Genomic DNA, 21,863 nt, shown 5'->3' on the forward strand with positions numbered 1-21,863 from the left:
AATGACCCAATTATGACTAGAACGTGTTTATATCAAGATGTCGTTTTATTTATTTTCCCAAAAGGGATGGCAAAATTATGATGCATAAATCTAAATGTTTGTTATTGGTTTTAACACGAAATTTGTGGAGTATTATAAATTCATTGTTTTGTTCACTAAAAAAAAAAAAGGCCAAACGTACTGTGACTTGAAAGTTTTGTAATTTCGGTTTTTGGTTTTCGTGCGAAATGTGGGATCACCCAAGCGACAAAATTAATTCGGGACCGGGTGTTGGTGCACTGAGATAAAGGTTTTTTTGCCTCTACAAATTATTTGTTTGTATATGGCGAAATAAATATATTTTGTTAATTAAAACAAATATTTTGTAGCAGGAAAGATTCTGTTGACCCAACAAAAATTTTTTTGTAGACTCAACTGTAGGTATATTTGGTTAGGTGTAACAAATCATTTTTGTTACTTACCGGGGTTGGGTTAATCTAACAAAGTATTTCGTTCCGCCAAGTAAATCCTATTTGTTTCGCCATATATAAACAAATATTTGTTTGCTTCAAGCAAACCTTTTTCTCTGTGTGCAACGGAACTCTTGGCCCGTGCTCCGCGTGTGGTTCTCGTCGACGTGAGAAGGGGGTGGGGGAAGGTTGACGCAGGAGGGTGGTGCGGAGGGGGGGAAGAGAGCTGAGCCTGGCTAATTGGCGGCGATGCATCACAGTTGGGTCAGGCGTGCATCACGGAGCGCGGTGAAGAGGGATGCGGGGGTCCCAGAGAGAGCGAGCAGGGAGGTCTTCTCTCCTCCAGCATCCCCCCCCCCCCCCATCACCCGGCGCCATCAGCTGACGAGACTCGACGGCGTCGCTGGGTCCAGCGGGACACGACGACCTTCAGGCGGACACGGCCTTCTCCCGGCGAGAGGTCGAGCCCACCACGATCCAAATAATCGATCACCGAGTCGATAGGCGATATGGTTCGAACTCACCCCCCCCTCCCTTCCTTCCCAACCAATCAAACCCTACGGCTGGAGGAGAGAGGAATGAATAAAAATGACATCATATTGGCTTCAAAAATTTCGTGACTTAAAAGGGGACACATCCTGTTCCAGGTCAGTATTTCATATTTATATGTTTAACACCGTTTGGTTGTAGACGTTTTGAGTGGTTGAACTTCAACAAAATGAAAAAAAAAAAAAGTATATATCTATAGTGCATACGTTCTGCATAATTATCTGGCAAATTTTAATTTTTAACATTTTTGTGCAGTATGGATAAGGATAACCAAATTGAATAAATAGCTGAAAATTTTTGGGTTTAAAGTCAATGGTGGTGACTACAGCGTGTTATGATTTAAATTTATTTCAGAAAATGTTTTAACAATATCATATAAAAACCTTTAAAATGCCTTTAGAACTACAAAGATAGAGTTTTATTTTCCATTTCATTCTCCTTATTCATTGCTTGAAAAGAAAATTAGAAATGCAATTTCATCAGCTAATCATGCAAAAAGTCTGCGATGTGTATGTTTTTCATTTTGTGGAAGTTTTGTCATTCAAAAAGTCGGCAAGTTTAACTGTGTGGAACGTAAATATAAAATAATGACCTGAAACGGGACATATACCCATAACAACGTTTTCACGTTTTATATTGAATATTTGTCTCCGTTAAAGCAGAGAATACTGATAACGATATTATTACAAGTTGTAATCATTCCCAAAAATGAACTAAATTTTATTTATTCTATATGTTTAAACCAGTCACCACTTACAAGAAGCTTTTCACTAATAATATACCATGCTTTAACGAAGCCAAATTTTGTAAGTCTAAAGATAGAAAATTGTTATGGCCTGAAAAACTATATCAAAGTTAAGTTCGTCACCTCTTTTACTAAAACTCTACCGTTTAAAATTGTGTGTCTGTTTTATCCATTGACAGCGAGATGTTTTTAGAACAATCTTTCATACAATAGTCACAGCAAATCAGTATTTCTGTCTGTATACGTAAAACCAAAAGTGTTTAACGTAATGCAATATATACTTACTTTATTCCTTGTCATTAAATGCGTGAAGTTGGGGGGGGGGGGGGGAGAGAGAGAGAGAGAATCACAGAAACGGTGATAAACATACAATATATACAATACTTTACGTTTTGTAGTACAGAGGTCTTTCACTAACTAACAGCCACCGCTTAAAAATACGTTTTGAATGTTCAGATATCTGTGTACCTATGCAATTTTGCACACTCTATATATGAGTTATGTTTCCAACCGAGGAACTTATTTTCAACTGAGGCTATACAGATAACTATAACTCACATATTGAACGCAAGGTGATGTAGAACCAAAGTTTTAAATATTTCAGTTCATATTTTATGAAACGACGTAGTTTTAAATAAGTAATAAAACTGTGACTATTTTTTTTAAATGTAAAATATAAGACTATATTTAGATCTATACATAGGTAACAGAATTTTAAAATATGTTCCTCGGTATTTCTAAGTGATCAAATTCGTCTGTCTAAAATTTTATGGCTATATTTTAAGCGTTCTTATCTCCTTGCTTCAAAACAAATGCTTTTCATTTAATTGGTTGTAAGCAAAAAGGCGTGATTCAGGTGATTAGTTAATGTCCCAGTAGCAAAACTGTCTGTACAGATATACATGATGTTTTGTGGAAAGTGATCGTTTGGAAACATTTGGTTGAATGCGATTTAAAATACATCCAGGAAAACTTTATATAAAAATTTGGGAAAACACATTAAAAGTAAATAATTTCTTACGTAACTAGGCAGTGTACACATTCCTGCATTTTTGTACGTACTACGCAGAACAAAACGTACAGATTCATTATACATAAGACTGAGAAACTTTGATTGCATTCTCTTCTACGGTCAATCGAACGTACCTATTTATTACGGAATCATAAGCCTCCCGATACATATCGAATAGCTATTCAGATTTTTTTATGAACTTTAGGACATTATAAACATGTTTAATGCAGGTGCATATTAAATCTTACTAGATATGGGCAATACTGTGAAGATTTGTGTGGAACCTAAGGTTTCACATTTCCGCACATCCGTGATTCTTCTTAGAAAAAAAGCAAATTTACAAATCTGGAGACCTTAAAACGCCACACCCAGTTACGTTTGAAGCTTTGTTTCGATTTTTTTTTAAATTTAATTTAACTTTACGTTCGTTCGTTAATTTATTATTATTATTTTTTTAACAATTTTGTGCATGGTGTATCCTGAGTTGCTGCCACCCCTCCCCGTTGGCTTGCGCCCCCGCCCGAAGATGATTTCTGTTTTGTTTTTTCTGTTCTACCGCAGGGAGAAGTAAGTACCCACCTTCCTCCGAGACCGGTGATTCGGCGAGACGCGGCAGGGAACGACCCACAGTCCCGTAGTTGCTCGCCGGCAGCGGCCGGTCTCCGGGGTCGGCTTGCAGCGTGCCTGAGGCATCACGGCGCTCTGGGGATCGCTTTCCCCCCCCACAACCCCCCCTACCCCCTCGGCACAGTCCACCAGTCTTGAAATACAAAACATCTGACACGAAGTTCAACGTAGAATTCTTTACATGACCCCCCAAGCTTGATACGTTTCCAGCTGCATTTCCAGACGCGAATCTCACGTAGTTTCCACGTCCGCCGCTAGAATTCGCTGCAGGAAAAAAAAACTGCTGCGTCGACTATAGCTCCGATATAAGCGAAAAAAAAAAAAACTTGTAAGAAAAAAATACTATACCCCGGCTTTGGACCTGATTTTTGACAAGGAACTTTGTTAGAATACTGCTCATCTTGTTAAAAATTCTCCAAGCAATTAATACTATAAAGATTCCCTTTCGTCGTTTTTAGATTTTGGTTCGCGCCATCCGTCTAAGATGGCAGCACTGTGTTAACACATTTCCGTTTCATTCACGAAATTACTCCCACCAAATGCCGTATACCGAGAGCTAAGATGTTTTACACATAAATAAATAAATAAATATTGCAATGGCTGTCCGAATGCTTAATATTGGATTTCGAGTTACAAGTAGGCGTATCGCAGTTTCTGCAGTAACCGAAATTTATCTGTGATTTCTTTATACGAGATAGGGTAAATATATTTTTTTTTGGAGCCCTCACAGTTTTAATTTTGTACAACCAATATAACGCTCGTAATTTTCAATATTGACTTTAAATTTATCAGATATTGTCTGGAATAATGAACACTTGAAACTCTTTTCATTTTTTTATACTCTAGTTTGAGGATACATCTCCGAAATGGACGCGGCACAGTTGAATAAATAGAACGTAACGTACGTAGGTACTGATTTAAAAATAACTTGTTCTCAGATTAAATTTTCTGTTGAAAACGTATAAGTCTCCCAACTCAAACAACCATCTGAACTTAAAGGTAGTCTAAGAATCCGTGCAGCCACTTCTGGAGAAAAAAAATTAACTCCACATTTCTATTCACTATGTCATAAGATTAATTAGAAAGCGACACAAGTTTTCTAGGAAAATAAGTATTGGAAGAAGTCAAGGTAAAGTTCATCCAAGATGGCGGCTGTGACGTCACAAATCCAATAAGGCGGTCGGATATGTCTCCTCACCCTGAGACCTGCGCCAGAACCTACTATTACATACTACTATAGTGAGTTCCTGTTAAGTGTGGCAGGCCACTGTACAAGCCAGGAATGATAAAAAATGGCTATGGATCTTTACCATTTAGGTAATTAGATAAATGTTAAATAATAATAAAAAAAATTATTGTTTAAGAAGTAGCAGCCCAAATAATCAAGTTATTCAGAACATTTAATTCCTTTGATTAGTTTTAATTGAAAAGTTCCTTTAGTTGAACTTTATAATAGGTTATAGGAATATGATTAGTTTCATTGCTTACAGGGTTCTATCAGTTAACAGTAGGTTAGTGAAACGGCACTAACAGTTCGGCAAATTTTAAATTAGCTGAAAGAAAGCGGAATATCCGAGATAACCCAGCATGTATTCGTCATGTTCACGTCAGATTCCACGTGGAGTTTCCCAAACCCCTGAGAGTGTTTTACAGCCAACATGAAAAGAAAAAGATAAATTGCGTTTTCGTCTACTACTTTATAACCAAGAATATCATAAACTAATTTCGTCTTTGTGTAGTAGTAGTGCGGCTCGAGATGTTGTAAGAACAATTTAAATACATAATGTTCAACTTTAGTAGTTCTCATTAAATAATTCAAAATGTTTTCCTATTGGCAGCTGTTGAGCTATTTCTTAACTCTCACATGACCTTCGAAATATTGCTCAGTAGATCAAGGTGGTGCAAGGATTATCCCAAAGAAAATAAGTTCAAGCTTGATTCATGCTGGTTTCACTACTCATCTTAATGATGGTGGGGTGGATTTGCATTGGTAATTTTGAGCTGAAAGTTTTATTTTTTTAAATTTGACTGGCCGTTGCAAACCCTATTTAATCATCAGTCCTGCTACGGGAAGCTTGATTCAAGCGTGTCATGTCAAGCTTGAAGTAAAACAATTTGTATAGATATAAGTAACCTTGACGAAAGTTCGCCACAGCATGCTTGCAGAAATATCGTTGTGTTGAGATTAGTGATGAGATTAGACTGAAAGCTTTCACAAGCAGCATGGTCGTATGGAGACTAGTTATCCTGGTTTAAGTTAGCCATAGACAGATAGCCAGCTTTGCAACAAGCTTTGCGTATGAGTAATGTTTTGGCATGTCAAGGCATAAATCTTATATCCCAGATCTATATCTCGTTACAACCATGTATTTAGATACTAACAGACTTTAGTGTGTAAGCGTCGAGAGGTAATAACTTATTATTTCACTAAAACTATAATTTCAATCACACCATTTCTCAAAAGTTGACTTCAAAAAGTAGCAAAAGGCAATCCCTACGCCATGACAAACCCCAAAAAACTTAGCACGGAAGCTTTATTGTAAGAGTCACCACAATTATTTTAAATTGCAAGAGGGCGAGGCCTAATGCCTCTTAAGCTTGTTAATAAAAATCAAAGCTAGAGTCGTGGGTGTGTGATGTATCTCCTGTCATCGCGAGACAGACATACCTGCCCGAGGAGTGAACGAGGCGAGACTACACAGGAGCGGAGCAGCTACGGAATGCAAGGTCGTGGAGGAAAGGGGAACACCTCGAGATAACCTTCCGGATCACGGGATCGTCCGGTACTTTACCCCCCACTTCGTGAACGTCCCGAGACGGTCCCGCTCTACTTCTGAATCATGTCGGAGTGAGTCAGGGACGGCTCCAGGAAAACTTCAGGTACTTGGAAGCACTGAAATACTTCAATGTCTTCGAGTTCAACAAATTAAAATTGTTCTACTGTACTTTGCTCGAGCATGCACCGACTCTTCGTGTGGCTCTTGCAACTTTGCAAGATGTTAGATGCGGCTGTTAATGAATCAATGTTTCTCAAGGCGCGAATACACAGGTGACCTAGAACCCCCCCCCCCCCCCTTGTTGACAGTGACGAATAAGCTGTGACTGAGCAATGCATTAAAAGTTATTACAACACTTACTTAAAAAAATAACATGTAATATTATAATTTTCTTAAACTACAGTGCTAAAATGTAACCATAACTTATAAAATAAAATGTTAAAAAAAAAAATTGTCCATAATGGGCCGTCGTACAAAAAAAATTCGATTCCAAAAATTTACAGTAAATGATTCAGAGATTGGCCTTGCAATATTTACATATTTATAGCCTCACATATTAGTATTTTCACACATATTTTGGTAAAAGAAAAGTTCAACAAATAAATTTAAGCAATCACGTAAACATGAATAAACCATTTTAAAATAATAACAAAAAATATTTGCTCCTATCGCCCTACCTTTGAACTTTACGTTCTTCTTGAAAGTGTTTTACTGCGGAATCCTTGAAAAACCGTTATTGCTTCTCCAGTTTATTTATATTTCAACACTAGTGGCGCTGGAATTTTATTATTTTCAAAATATAACTAGTTATGGAACATACCAGGTAGATAACGGTAATAATAATTCGAAGCATGAAGCATAGGATATTGTCAAGTATTTTTTGGAGCACACTTCTGAAAAATTGGTTCATATCATTTTTCGTATACAACATACATTTTAAATAAAGGCTATTTAATTTGAGCCATATAGGCAAGAATATAGTTGTGATTGTACGTCATAACTTCCTATTTGAAGCGTTCCGTTCAAATTGATGGTTAGGTAGGTTTTTCCTTCTTTTTAGTTCTAATTTGATAAGCGGACCTCTGTACTTTTTTAGTCATTTATTACAAATGAATCGTGGTAGTAAGTCTAAGTGCTTTTTGTTGTGTAAATGAAGTCAAAGCTAGTCACTGAAAAGTAGTGGTTCTTTTGAAATTTGTTATGGAGTATAACACATACATTTAATTGCCCGAAACGTCGTAACATATGCATCAACGCATGGATATGCAGTACGTTACCTTTTACAATTGTGATTATTAAATTTAATGTGCTTTCGATAATAGTTTTTTGACTTGAAATCTAATATCATTTTTTACCCTGTCTTGATTACTTTCTTTTGTGTGGTTTTTCTTTCAGTTTTGCATAATTATTATGTATTCTATAGTTATGTTAACATTTTGTAATGTTTCAGAATTGATGCATTTTGTGTTTATTTGTGTTTAGTTTTAGGTAAAGAAGAAATACAGGCTGAAACTCATCATTTTTATACATACATTCATGTATTCAAACTTTTAGGTAATACCAGTTTGCAGAGATTGCGAAGAAACACTCTTTATTTCCTACATATTTAAGGAGTGCGCTTGCTTTCGTTACAATAAAAAACGATTTATCGTAAATAACCAAATATATTTTTGTGTATCAGGACATTGAGATTATTCTGTACAACCAGTATAGTATTTTTGTTGATTACATATATCAATTACTTTTAAAACAATAAATGAATTGACGCCAATGTGACATACTGTTAACATACAAATACTTAGTTTACTATAGGCACTAATATAATGGCACAAAATACTTAAATTATTGTATAAACATGAAACTAGGCGAATGAGTCTTCTTTAAAATGATTTTACCATCAATCTCAGGATTCTTTCATGGTGCATAGTTATAATAAAGAGAGCTTAAAGGTTATAGTAATCTTTTATCAGTAAGGAACAGGGCACAGTGAATAATATTTACACAATTGAGGTAAGAAGTTAGTGGACGCGTGTATGTGCATTCATTGAAATATTAATAAATTAAGTCCAAAATTAAAAATACCCTCACCACTATTTCACGTCTGGGTGGAAAAAATAGGTACCTATATTTGTTTGTTTTAGTAAGTGTAATGCTAGTTCCTTGCTGAGTTGTTAATATCTTCGTTATAACAATAAACATTTCATGATTGCATTTCTACGATTATTCCTAGCGAGTTACCTATGAGGCTAGTAAAAAATTCCTTTCAGCAAATCCTACATGGGCAGGCAGTTAACTATTTCTTCTTAAAAAAATGTTCTGGAAACTTCTATCAACTTCTGGAACATTTTAAGTACCGTACTAAATTATAACGTACTACATTATCTCAAATATTCCAAATTGACCACTAAACATTATCTAATATTCAATGCAGCGAAATCTTTTCTAGTGTTTTTAATACAATTCATCCAGCAATGAATAGCTTAGAACAAATTTCATACTATGCCTACAAAGGTAGTTATGTTTTTTGACCTTCAAACACTATATTCCATTCCTTAAACTTATACGTGGTCTTATAATAATGTGCTTTGAACCAAGTTTTAAGATAATATTTAAAAGTTAAAAAAAAATTCAAACGAATTTGATAGTGTGATTTGTAAGGTATTTTTAATTTTTTAATTTTAAACTCAGATTTTTTCATCACCTTGCATTAATGGTTCGTCTTATCAAAAATTGTTTGAGACAACAATTATCTATAATTTTTAGGGGTTTTATAGTTAAATGTTATAGATTTTAATATTTTACCTAATAAGGGAGCAATGATTTATTTGACTTTTAACCCATGATTTTTTTCCATCCTTTGCAACATCGGTTGGTTGTATCAAACATTGTTTCAGACAAAAGTTTTAGATAATATTTATAAGGTTTATAAACAATGTTAACAGATTTGATAGTATGCTTAAGAAGGGAGTTGCGATTTTTTTTTACTTTCAATCCTTGGTTTATACACAATTTATTCTAAATGAAAGTTGTAGATATTATTTTAAGGTTTTACAATAAATCATATCAGATTTAATAATGTAAAAGGTACAGAAATTATGTTTAATTTTTTATTTTTACTCGTGTTTTATTCAACCTCTTTCAGCAAAGGTTATCTTATCAAAAATGATTAACACAAAAGTTTTGGCTAAAAATTATACGATTTACAAACAAACTGAACATATTCGATTTTGTACCTACTAAGGGAGTTATAAATTTTTTTGTCCTCTAAACACTATTTTTGAACCCCTTGTAGATATGGTTCGTCGAATGAAAAATTTATTTAGACAATTTTTTATTGTGTTATTACTCCCATGAGCTATAATACGTACAAATGGATGTGCTATTTATCACATTAAGGGAATTTTAACGATTTTTCTGTTTTTCAAAAAACCTTCCCCATTTCCACTTCTTTGGTTGGATTTGGCCAATTAATGAAGGTAAGATTTTCAATAGTTAATTTTATGTATCACTACGTATATCACTGAGTCACTTGATTAGCAGACTTAAACGTTAAAATATCTAATGAAAAGGCTCCGATAAAAGTGATTGAAAAAATACTAAACTCCATTTTTATTAAAATAATGCCCATCTGTTTAAAATTCACTAACAGTTGATACTATAAAGTTTTTCTTAGTCTATCTGAACTTTGGTTCCCGCCATCCGCCACAGATGGCAGCACCGTGGTCACACATTTCCGTTCCATGCGACTTCCGTTTCATTCACGGAATTACTTCTACCAAATGCCGCATACCGAAAGCTAAGATGTTTATACAACAAAAATGTTTTAAAGTATATATAAATATAAATCAATTTTGAGTAAAAGATGGTAATGCGGCCTATGGACCATGAGACTAAAATAATTTGTATTGAGATTTTCCTGAAGTCGCACCATGGTAACGACTACGACAGGTAGTGTACTTAACAAAATAATAACATTAGCATTACTGTAGCAATGAATGGTTTTGCTAAGCAGTTCATAATCAGAGAGACTTCAACTGCAGAACAGACATCCACTGCGTTATTCACACTAAATGTGAGATGGTCAGGATACTTTATTTTTTTTTTTTTTGGGCGCAAGGGATTTCTGACGTTGGGTGCCTGGGCACAACATTGCCGAGGATAAGTATTTCATGTTTGCGCGCATTGATTGAGAGTGCAATGCGCGAAGACGTCTGGTTCACGGGGTGAGTTCTCGCTTCACCGAGCTCACGCCGTTCTCCAGCTCTATTCTTGGGGAGTCGTAACCGCTCCAGACTCGCGGTGCTTCAGTGGCGCGGCCGCCGTTCCCCTTTTGACTGTCCCTAAGGCAGGCCGCCGTTCCCCTTTTGACGGTCCCTACGGCAGGCGTCGCGAGGTCTGGACTCAACAAACCAGAAACTACCTCCTCCTTCCCCTCCGCCTTCCTTCGCGACCACTCCAGGAATAACTTCATGTGCACGCGCCATTAGGCTGTGGGGTGGATGGACTTGGTCAATGTCCAGCGTGCTCATTTCCCCCCCCCCCCCCTTCCCCCGCCAACTGGCTTCACCACCAACCCTCCGTCTACTCTCGTTATCAGACACAAGATTACTTTCGCCTGTTATTTTCAATCCTAGGTATGCGTACTCAAAGAGAAACCTAAGAGTAACATAACTGGAACTAGACGCCCGAATAATCGACGTTCATGCATCTTCGGATTAGGTTTTATTTTTTTGCTTTTGTATTAGTAAAAGAAGGTCAAGATCTGTTACACAAAAAAAAAAACTCTCCAACTATGTAAGAATGATTCAAAGAACGTATTTAAGCTTAGCCTGGGCTTGAACCCAGATAGATGAGTATCCAGACAAGGTTAGGATGGATCGACGACATCAAAAGTAATTCTTAAATCGTGATACTGTTCAACTCAATGCAGATTTTTTTAAAAAAAATTATTTATCCCGACCGTTATGTTGCACGAGCGAGCAGCGAATTTCGGGTAGCTATGATCGGGACTGATCGTGGGTGAGTGAATCGTAATAATTCCATCGTTTCCAGTCCCCTTCAGCGTGCTCATAAGCACTGAATATTTTCACACCGTGGACTGAATTTGCACAAGATTGGGTCAATGCTTCTTCTCTTTGTTCGTTACCGACTCAAGGTTACCCAGGGCGTGCAAATAGAACTGCGGGCCACATAGAATATACTTTTGCTACCCATTGAGCCGTGAAATGATTGTGCTTCTAATTATTAGACATACTCGGACGCCATTTCAATAGGGAACCTGTTAAAAGAGCAAATTAACGTGCTCTATTCCTATCCGTATGAATAGCAATATGCGTAAGATATAAGTATCAATTTAAATAACAAAATTAAATAAAACATGATTTTTATTGCTTATTGATAAAAGTGTCTGTTAAGTGTATTCATAACATCATAGCCAAGAAAAGTTAATAATATTTTCCTGAATCTTTAAAAAAAATCATGATAATTTAATGATTATTAATGAATTAGCATTTAATTATTTTACCATAACCACGATCTACGTCAACAGAAACTAAAGTTTCAAATCTATGTAAGAATAAAGTTTCTCTCAGATGATTTTCGCTTTCAGATACGAATCTTATTTGTAAATCACGCGTTTTGATACCTTGAGCTCTTCATGAAGTTTGGGTTCGCTCTTAAATGTCGAGTCTTAGCATTTTCACACTTTTATATTTCATTGCAATTCTTTATAATGTTTCACTGCATTAGCATTGAAAGTTACTTTTTGTAGTTTTTTTAGCTGGCTGTATTATACTGAAAAATATTTTTGGCTGTATCATTTATGCCTGACTACTAGACACATGATCACACAACAAAAATTGTTACATTAGGGACCGGAAAAATTCGCGGGTTCAATGACCTGCAGGATGAACTCCACAGTTCTACGTACACTCGGTCAAATGCCACCCACTCATTGGCAGCTGTCTTGTGAGACGTCCCAGCGTAGCAGCCTGTGATTCGATAAAGCTTTGGTTGGGTGTATCTCATTGGCCCAGACTCATCCAGGTGAGTTGTGAGCCAATAGCAGAGGCAGCACTGAGGTATAAAGATTTGTATTATAGCCTATCGCGAAATGAATTCGCGAATTTTTCCGGTCTCTAGTTATTACACAACTGGAATCTTCACAAGCTGTTCTTTCTTATAATAGTCGTTGCTTGCAATTTTGACTTTATGAATTTGCCATATCCCTCAAAATCATGATTTTTCGAAATTTTCTTCGTAATTACGCCTCACAGTTTTTATTTCGTGAAATGTTTCAAAGCCTTTCAAAAGTGTTTCAAATCGTTCACTATTTTTTGCAAAACACTATATTTTTTTTTATTGAAAGTAGTTGACGCATGTATCCAATATCTGATCTCAAATTAGATGATTATCTCGGAAGCGAACGTTCGAGATACTTGGCTTTTACTTTTGGTGACCAGTAAATAAAACAAAAACAAAAAAAATTAGTAATGGCGCATGCGTAAACACTTATTATACTATAAACATAAATGAGCAACTCAAATATGCTAAGTACCGGTTTAAATTTTATAATTTTTCAATGTGTATCCTATTTCCGCTATATTCCACTTTTCATACTGACGTATTCACGTAAAATATATGATAATCCAACGTTGTGTTAGGAGCCCAAGGGAGGGAGGAGAGAAGACAGAACTTCAATCTCGCTGCGTATACATGGAGCAACTGCAAAAAAAAAAAAAAAAAAAGTGAATGAGTCTTTTGCTACTCGCCAGAGACATGTTAACATCTAACCTCGGTAACGAGCAAATTCATGTGTTATCATGTTGCAAACATATAAATATAAATATATGTACATACACACGTACATATATTTATATATAATACGAAACTTGGATACAAAATTTAAAGTAGAATTATTAAAAATAATGCTGACCATGAAAAAAATACGCAAATTATGTTTTCAACTACATTTCTGGACGCGACTCACACGTAGTTTCCGCGCGCACCGCTAGAATTCGTTGCCGGAGCAGCTACGTCGACACGTCATTCTGCACCACATTCGATGTGCAGACCGAAATTTTCAACTAAATAATGAAATGGTTCCGATAAAAGCGATAAAGATTTGAAACAATTTTAAACCTCAGCTTTGGACGTGAATTTCGACAAGGATTTTTACTAAAATACCGTCCATCTTGTTAAAATTATTTTAACATTTAATACCATAAAGTTTCCCTCAGGCTTTGTGAAATTTGGATCGTGCCATCGACCACAGATGGCAGCAGCGTGGTTTCACATTTACGTTACATTCGACTTCCGTCCCATTCACAACATTACTTCTACAAAATACCTACCGAGAGCTAAAATGTTACGTATCAAAAACTGTTGACCTGTCGTGAGTGGTGGAAGAATTCGTAGACCATTGGTACTACTTTTTAGAACTTTAAAATTTGAAAGAAGTTACATGGAACAGATTACATACATTCTGTAATAAGAATGTGAGGAGGGATTCATATTTTTAAATTCCGCCTTAAATTTACAGGTTCGTCGTTTAAGGCTCGGTTTCGCCTACGATTTGGGATAGTAATTTTTTTTTTCAATTTTAAAGAAATGTGTTTGAAAAAATATTTCAAAAACTGGATTATATAAGCAATTTCATATGCTTTACTCAGGTGTGAAATAAACCGAGCCGAAGAAAAAAATCTTCTTGTAAGTAATCACAAATCTATCTGTCAGTAAATGTTTTATAAAGGAACGTTAGCGTAATTTTTTTTACAAATAGCAGATAACCTATGCCGTATATAGAGCGACAAAATTGGCTACAAAACACAAGGTGCAATGTTTATATAGTGTAACATGCGATTAAAATTTCCTAGGTATAAAAAAAATCCATGGTTGAAGATTGCACGCCAGTTCAGCGCCTAGTACGTAGAGGCGAAGAGGCGCGTGATACGTGAGCTAGTGTCGCCCTTAGTGCCCTCGCGCTTGTAGGCATGTTTCATAAACTACAGCAAGAAACGTAAAAATACATTAGAAGTGCAAGACGCAAAAATTTAATCACAACATTTAAATGACCTTTAAAAATTACGCTATATGCAAAAACCCAATGCAATTATCGGTCAATTTCAAATTCTTGCGTTCGAGCTTGCGTTTCCATCTTCTGTATACGAAGTGAAGTGCTCCGAAAACTTTTCCAATATGCAGACTTTTTTTTGTATAGAAGGCTATGATTTTCTTTTCATCACACGCATCACATTTTCACTCATTAAGCCATCCCACAGTGGAAAAAAAACAAACAAATTACACTTTTAAATCATGTTATAAATACTTTCAACACGTCTTCGTGAAAGCCATTAATTATGAAAAGAAAAAAAGAGTGGAGGAAATTTTTTTTCCACTGTGGCGTGTTTTATAAACTACAGTAGTTAATGGTCCTTCGAACAAACGGAGCTTGGAGAAGTGGTCGCTTGGAGAAGTGGACACTTGGACAAATGGTATACACCCTAGTTTTCCTGCGTTTGCTGCGTACTTGCGTTACTTGCGAAGTTTATAAACCCAGCCATTTTCGTTACGTTATTTGTACCCACATTCTTTAAATCAAATTGCTGTCGTGATACTCTTTCAGAGATGGGTGATATAAAAGAGGTATTTCCTGTTCTAAACGTACTAATCGATATGCATTTATCACCATATTGAGGAAAAACCAATTAAAATAATTTACAAGTAAATATTCACTCAAATTAAAGTAATAGTGAAGAAAAAAAAACACAGTCTTTAACCATTGAGCCATTAACACACTACGGCATGCCTTTATTGACAATTTATATATATTTTTTTCCTCGCGCATGCGCAGAACACGGCAGCCATCTGACAGTCTGCTCGTTACGAAGTTGGAGCAGTTGTTTCATATTGTCGCTTCGTGTCTGATCGCAACAGTTTTGTGACGTCGTGCCACGTCTGATTGTGTGCGCATAGCATGGAAGTGAGCTACTATCAGCTTTGAATATATATATACTGTATAGAAGTCGCGAGTGGATAGGATTTACTCTAAGTTTTTCAGAAGCGTATGAGGAGCAGCTTGGGAACTTCACCGCTGCAGTGCGCTACCGTAACGCCCTGTATCGTCTTAGTTGTTATTTACACGTTAGAGCGCAGCACTGTCGCCCGCTGTCATTCCCCCGCACCCCCCACCTATCATTCACTGCAGCTCGAGGACGTTCAACGGGAGGGGGAAGGGGTGTTTGAAGAGTTCGACACTTGTCCGCTAGGGACCACCACAAGTCGATGCCCTAGAGATGGTGGCGATTGCAGCGGTGAATTAACCAACTACCTCAAAACCGTATTAGAAATTTTAACCTGGGGTGGCGAGTTCTATACAGTATATATATTCAAAGCTATCAGTGCGCATGTCGCGTCGCGTCATGTCGGGCCCGGCCTTACAGAGGTCGTGCGCCCAGCTGGAGAGAGAAGTGAGAGGGTTTTAAGGGTTGGGAAGGGGATGGGGAAGGGGTGATACGTGATGTTCACTCGCGCCTCATCATCGCTGTTAAGTGTTGATTTATCACGCGCCTGCTTCCGCCAGCGGAGAGGCGTTTGAACCTTTGAGGCAGAGGGAGGGAGTATTGAGAGCCCACACAAGTGTTTGGCAGCTTGATGCTGGTCGAGACGGAATTAAAAGGAGTGTGGGGAGAGAGAGAGAGAGAGAGAGAGAGAGAGAGAGAGAGAGAGAGAGAGAGAGGAGAAAGCTCGGTTGCGTTGAGTTGTAGAAGAGGGACGAAACAGAGTGGGTGAAGGGGAGATGGTGTTGGTAAGCCAGAGGCGGCCGGTGCGAAAACTCTCACTTATTCTCTCTCTCTTTCTCTCAAGTTTTACGAGCGTCGGGCGTTAATGATACAGAGTGTTATGACGGATGTTCGCGTCGCAAGCCAAAGTTTTCCACGCGCGCCATTTGACTCAGGGCGGAAGTGATTAAAAAACAAGGAGTTGCGGTTTAATGGGAAATGGGCTTGAGGAGGGAGGGAAACGAAGTAGTTAAGGCAGAATTTTAAAAGAGGTTACTGCAGTGTATATTTAGGTCTTGTGCGAGTCAAAAAGAGTACGCTTATTTAGAAATTTCCTTAAAGCTTTTCTTGTGAATGGTAGAGATACGAAACGAAAGACGTCACATTACTTTCAGCAGTTACATTTGCCATTATAATTTTCTATAGTTTTATTTTCACAATCTGACTCTGTAATGACATAGAACACAATTTATTGGAATGCGTCAAGTTAAAACATACCCGGCTGCACGTGAAATCAGTGGCGTTTAGTATCACTACAACTGTAATCAATGGCGCAAGTTCGTTGGATTACGGGGGGGGGGGGGGGGGGGGGGCTCACAGAAAGTTTCAGGAGGGATTGGGGGGGGGGGGGGGGAGAGAGATTTTCGCGCGTGGAGTTAACCGACACTATCTCTGGACAGGGTGCTCGTATTTTATATACTTACTATATTTCGCCTATATTCATGCAATAATCGGTAAACTTAAAAATATTCATTAAGTTTTCCATTAATATTTGTGACATCAAACCCATTTCACAAACACGCTCTTGCAAGCGCAATCGGGCCCATTAATAGAGACTGGAAAAATCCGCGGATTCATTTCACAACATGCTAGAATCCAAACAACTGTATCTTTATATTGCTTCTGTGATTGGCTTACAATTTATCTGAAGTTCTTGGAACCAATGGAAAACCTTCAACAAAAAAAATATCGAATCGCAAGCGTTCCAGTTAACAGGTGTCACGAGTCAAGAGCCAATGAGCAGGTGGCATTTGCCTGAGTGTGTAGGGGGTTGTGGAGTCTATCCTAGAGGTCATCGAAAGCGCGAATTTTTCCAGTCTCTACAAGTGAGAGGCTTCTAAATTCCAGGGGGGCCCGGGTCCTCTCTCGGATCTACGCCTATGGCTGTAATAATACTGTCAAAAGATACTAGTTGTAAATCTTTCAACGTGTAATATCTGCTTTAACTAAGGTAAATTTTGAATACTAAACGATTTTTAAAAAATCTGTAATGGCATAAAAATTATTAAAACTAAGATGGTGTTTTTAGCGTCCTATACCTCCCCCTCAATATCTCACATTAACGTATTAACTCCAGAGAGATCCTGGAAAAATAATATTCAACCCCCACACATATCCCAACCCCTTTCAAACCACGTTCAAACTTTCTTACGCCTTTTATCTTGAACCTTTGTAGTAGAGAAAAATTGGAGTTTGCGGCACATGAATAGCAAGAGCCGTGTCTCTATGGAGTGGGTTTCCTTAAGAACCAAAGCAAAATATGATTTTGACAACCTGATCAACACGACCAAGAATCCTCGAAAAAATTCTCACAAATTAATACTGTTATAAATTACAACGACCATTACTGAGAACCACCACTTTTCAGGGAAATCGCAACATAAAAACATAGTGTCTTAGACAATAATACCTGTTATTTTGAATCAACTTAGAGAAAATACGACTTCAGCGAATATTTATGGAAGAAACACGAAACCTACATAATTGTAGCTTAGAAAATAATAACTTAGAATAATTACGCTTCTTCAAAACAGAACGTCCTGTAAACACTTACTTAAAAACCACACAGTGTTCGAACCATAAAACAATGCGACTGTCTTTAAGATATTACAGTAACCATTATGATATTAGCAGTAACAGTAATTTTACGGATTTTTTAACGGAGAACGTTCCTTAATTAAAATAAAGCTTCTCTGTAGTTCTAGGTAACTGGATTTTCGAATGAATTTAACCAGATTCAAAATTTAGAGTTCTATGTTCAGTTATAAACAGATAAAAATATACGTGGAAATAAATGTAGTGTTTCTTTTCCTTTAGACTTAATAAGTGTTTAAATTGTTTTATTTACACTCCAATGTTAATCTTATACGCCTATGCTAAAAAATAGTAAACACATATACATATACGAAGATGCTTGGATTAATTAATATTTGAGGACTAGGGCCTTCCGTTTTGAATTTTTTTAATGGTATGCTATTATTTAAATTTAATGTTAAAAAGTACAAATTCAGGGCATGGCATGGTGTAGATAATATCTTCCTGAGTTTTCTTTTTATATTTAGTCACAGCGTATGTTGTTACTAACAGGTTACAATCTGTAGAAAATAACTGACAGTTTCACGGAAGCCGGCACGCCTGTCACAGTTATCACACCAGTCGACGAATGTTGATACCAACTAGAGCCTAAAGTTGAGGTTTGTGCCTTGTTGAGACAAAAGAAATATCACGGAAAATCTACCGTAAGCCGTGACAAAATATTCGAAACGCCAAGGCTGGTATTGCAAGACACAGAAATAGGGGTTTAGGTGTTGAATATGCTACACCTGTACTCTAACCGCATTCCTAGTGCACAAAACCACTCCCAAACCCTTGGATAGAACACGGCCAGTCCCTTATTTTTAGGTAACGAATTTCGGCGTTCTATCCGTGACCTATCGGTTACCCAAATTGGGCGCATGCGCAGAGCTCACTGTTTCGTTTATTTCGTCCAGATGGCGGATCCGCGTCTGGCGCCATTAACTCGTATATACTCACTTTCGTGAACATCGGAGGTTATACCAAGCGTGTTGGTGTGTCAAATGAAACTCTGTGGTATCGAAACTATCCTGGAATAATTATTTTTAAACTCTAATTGTCATAAAAATAAATAATCACAACTTAAAAAGTACCTGAGAAAATTATAAAGGCGGTACCATTTTAGTGCGATGGTGCTGCTATCTCCTCTAGAATTTTGGCCGTAACAAGTGTCTAGATGGATGCGAAACGTCCGCTAGCATGCGTTGAAACCATTTTGTAGCCTCGCGCAGGAAACCGTTTATTTAAACGGTTGCCGATCTGTTTTCTTACTGGGATTCGGTTTGGACAAGTTCTGTAATAGCCTACGACCGGCGAAATAGGTTACGGTAGTGTCCCAACAAGGCAGTGTTTATTAGATAGAACGTCTGGGAATCCCTTAAGCCGAAATTACGAAATTAAAAATAGCTCTTCGCCTCGGTCTGACAATATTCGATCACTCTTTTGTACTTCAGAGCTATGTGATTAGCCAAGCGATTCACCACATGACTTCACCAGTCCGTACATACCAAGAAGTAGGGAGAATCCGCCCTGATGGTGGATATGTGAAGTATTTGCCACGCCTTCAATGATACCCAAGACATGGACAACGTCGCTTATTTGCATAGTAAATAAATGTATTGTGAATGCATATCTGTTGTTATTCAAATACGTAAAAAAAAACAAGTTATGTGGTTTGATTTACTTCTTACATCTTAATATTAAAATAGAGTATAATTTTATTTAAAACCGACATAATTGATAAGGATTGTGACGAATCTGATCCGGGAATAAGTATACTCTACATTTTAAGTATTCGTGATTCAGTTAGTACCTATGTATCACACCTAAATGAAATATCATTACGAGTTTCCTTTTGATGAATATTTAAATAGACAATGGATACAAGCGGTTCGGAGGGAAAGCTGAAAAAGCACCAACTAGCAGGTTGTGTTCTGTTAATTTTCAACTTGATGTGATTGTCAGAAATATAAAGAAAGTCAGATTAAAGGAAAATGCCGTTCCTGCGTTTCTAGGTCATTTGCCACCGGTAGGTTTTTGCAGAAAAAAAACATTACTTAAACCTAGTGTTGCCTATACTCAAGCTGGCGAGCACATTGCTTAAAACAAGTCACTTGGAGAGATATGTAACAATATAAATTATAAGTAGTCGAGAAACTACTTATAGCCCTTAATATTGTATGCGTATCATCCCTTATGAATAAATTTTGCATTATCGTTTTATTAAAAACTTAGGCAAATTCATTTCAATAGATCACACCCTGTTACAACTCTCTACTTTGATAATTATAGAATAGAGGGGCACCATGAAAATCAAAAAGATAAAAATTTGATTTTTTTTCCCCTTTCCTTACATACTGCAAAACGGCACTGAGATATTTACGGAAGTTTGCATATTATTAATTACCGTTTGAACGTGTCCAAGGTTTAGGATAGCTACATTGGAAATAATAATAAATCGGATGAATGGTTGGTTGCGTTAGGTTACCTACATTAAACATACTTTGAAATTTTATGAATTGTTGATTAAGTTAGGTTAGTTTTATTATAATTACTTTAAAATCGCGTGAACGGTTGGTTTTCACATTTTTTTATTTTTTCCGTGGCACCCTTCTTCCCCATATTTACCTCCACTTTCCCATACAGTACCCAATTGGGTTTAAAATGGTTGTTATCATGTAGTTAAGATAATGGTAAACGTTTTCAGACTTTGAACACATTTGGTTTATAACACTAACCATAACTAGTGTTTGAAAGAAAACTGAAAATTTAATCAGTTGCCACTTCAGTACGATTATTGAGTGTCATACTCGTTTATAATTTAAATTATGTGAAACCCTGAGGACATGCATTTAGTAATACTAAATACAAATAGCTTTTCCAATTGATGAGCGATTTCAACATTCATAAACTTCTTTCATTTGCAACATGTGTGTTTAGTTTCAACATACAACACAGTGCTAAGACTGAGAGCCTGGTATCGTAACATTACGTAACAAAAGTTTCTTTGGAGGCATATTTGTAAAACGTACATAATCCAATATGCTAATCTTTTAGCAAATTCTTCGTATATTCCATCCCAGCTAGGCACGTCACGCAATCGTATAATTATTGTAATTTGGAATTTGCATTACGCTGACACTGGTTTTAAATTAATAATCCTCGAAAAGGCTCAAATTATAGGTTTTCATGTTTAAAATTATTGCATAATCTAACAAAATGCATTATCTAATAGTGTTATGAAGTGGATTTTTTTTTAAAATACTTCATATTGTAAAAAAAAAACTAACACCTCCATTTTGCATTGTGCTCCAAAAATACGCAGTATATATATATATATATATATATATATATATATATATATAATTATGTAAATAAACCACATGAACATTGATAGCATATTTATTGAAGCGTAATGATTTAATTTTCACCTAATATTACAGAATGAACACGTATGTGTACTCCAATTTAATTAAAAAACATGTCGTTGCATATAAAAGCACATAGTAACAGCGCAATGATATGGGTGTTAATGTGGGCGTGGCACGGCTTGGCGAATGCTTCACGTCCCAGCCTGCAGGAGCGCTGGCAGGTTGTCTCCTCCCTACTCCTACAATTATTGTTTGCTGTGTTTTGTTCCCGCACGTAGTATTATCAAATCCTCAGAATGGAAATTGTTGCACATGAATTTTAACTGCAATATCGTTACGTAAAGAGTAAACACCGAAAAGTTGAACAAAAACAAACTGCACAATCTATTTTAGAACTGGTTGGCACAACCAACAGTGTATATAATTCCATCCTTCCATTCGTCCGAAGTTCGTATGGGTTTTTCAAACATTTTTAACGGGTTGAAGCATGGAATTTTTCGGTCCATCTGATTGATTGCAGGTGACTAGACGGACGGATGGATTACGGACGAATGGATGACGGACGGACAAAGGCGACAGGATTATGTAATTTCGGCTTTAGGGTGAGTTCTTTCAAGGGTCTCGCCTACCTTGGCAAACATCCGGTGTGCAGAGCTCCAGAAAAACCACAAGATTTTACAACTGCTCGAGATATCAGAGT

This window comes from Bacillus rossius, chromosome 1 (genome assembly GCF_032445375.1).
Source record: "Bacillus rossius redtenbacheri isolate Brsri chromosome 1, Brsri_v3, whole genome shotgun sequence".
Lineage (NCBI taxonomy): Eukaryota > Metazoa > Arthropoda > Insecta > Phasmatodea > Bacillidae > Bacillus > Bacillus rossius.